The sequence below is a fragment of the Propithecus coquereli genome, unplaced genomic scaffold (genome assembly GCF_000956105.1).
Source record: "Propithecus coquereli isolate 6110/MARCELLA unplaced genomic scaffold, Pcoq_1.0 Scaffold267, whole genome shotgun sequence".
Lineage (NCBI taxonomy): Eukaryota > Metazoa > Chordata > Mammalia > Primates > Indriidae > Propithecus > Propithecus coquereli.
The window spans coordinates 943,781-945,500 of record NW_012148252.1 but is presented as its reverse complement, the minus strand read 5'-3'; the positions used below and the strand labels follow the sequence as shown (position 1 = coordinate 945,500).

The 1,720-nt window shown below is 35.8% G+C and overlaps 1 protein-coding gene across 1 annotated transcript in view; it reads right to left on the bottom strand.

Annotated features, from left to right (window-relative positions):
- The window catches only part of PTPRD (protein tyrosine phosphatase, receptor type, D), a 439,560-nt gene that overhangs the window by 171,601 nt on the left and 266,239 nt on the right, over positions 1-1,720 (bottom strand). The gene's annotated exons all lie outside the window — the stretch shown is intronic.

Sequence of the window (1,720 nt, the reverse complement as noted above, 5' to 3'; positions counted from 1 at the left end):
ATAAATTTAAGAAAATGTATAATTATCTTGCAAATCTAAAGTCAATGTGAGTGTTAAGTGAATAGGCTGGATTGTGTGTAATACAGTATTTTGTTTTGTTTTTAAGCAAGGCTGTATCGGGTACCATTGATCTCAATTGTTGAAGCCGATTCCAAATATGCCAGTTTGGGACTTTCTCAAAAGAGAAGGAATATGATCATTGTGGAAATTCAAGTATTTCAGATACCATCCTGAAGAATCATTGGAAATTTTATTATGCCAGATAAATGAACTATTTGGGAGAGATATTTTACTTCCAAGACCTTGGAATGGTTTCACATTACAGAGGATACAAAAACCAGATAAACTGAGAACAGCATTTTAAATTATGGTAGACATACTGGCTATTCCAAAAACTATGATGAGTAAATGCCAACGTTATTGTTTCCAAGGCCCCTGTCACATACCCCTGTCACTGGATTACTGCTGAAAGCCAGGCGAAGCCAGCAGAAAAAGAAACAAGACTTACTTCTATCACCAAATTATATAACGAGAAATGTATGTACCCTGAGCCTTATATAAGTTTCTTATTCATAAAATTCAGGTTAACCACATGTACCTATCCTCTCACCCAGGCTGTTATAGTATTACACAAGTAATACAATCTGAAGTTGGTCAAGTCCTCTGCAGTGGTATAATCTCAACTGGACACGATTCTATATATCCTCTCTTGGTTACATTTTCTTTCTTTAAGCTGTGGGTACACTTCCTCGGTTGTTTCAGTATCTCTGTAAGGGGTTGTCTGATATTAGGGCCACAGTTCTTCATTCTCCTTGTCTCCGCCTGCCCATCTCCACTCTACTTTTTGTCCCTGCCTGTTAAAAGTTGGCATTCCTGAGGTTCCATCATAGTTACTGGTCTGTTGTAATTCTCTCTAATCTTGGAAAAACTGCATTCATTTCCAAACCTTAAGTAATTATTTCTGACTATATCCCCAATTTATATCCAGCTCTCATTTCCCTTGTGAGCTCCAGTGGCAAATACATTGTAAATATCTGCTGGACATTTTCCTGTGACTATCCAGTGTTACCTGGGGTTAAACTTAACTAAAACTTAAAAATCATTCCCAGAAGCTGACTCCCCTCCTTACTTCCATATTTTAATGAGTGGTAACATATCTGCAAAACTTATGCACTATCTTTGACCTCTTTCTCTTCCTTAAGTTCTTCATCAGCAAGTTTTTGTCAATTTTACTGATCATAACTATCCCTTTTTCATTGCTGCTGCGTCAACTCTGTAGAATTTTTATGACTTCATGACTAAATTAGTAAAGTAACTCTGTTTATCTGCTTTTCTATTTGCTACCTTTTTATTCTCTAATCCAGTGGTCCAACCCATCTTTTTGGCACCAGGGACCCTTTTCATGGAAGACAATTTTTCCATGGACCAGGGTCAGGGAGGATACTTTTGGAATGATTTGAGTTCATTACATTTATTGTGTACTTTATTTCTATTATTATTACATTGTAATATATAATGAAATAATTATACAGCTCAACATAGGTTGGGGACGCCTGCTCTAATCTATCCATTAAGTCATTGGTTTTAAACTACAGGCAATGACCCATTTCATGAAATCAATTTGGTTGGTCATGAAGAACATTTAAACAAACAAACAAAAAATGGAATAGGCTTGAATATAAAAAGTTAGAGCTTATTATATATCTAAAGGTAAAGTGTG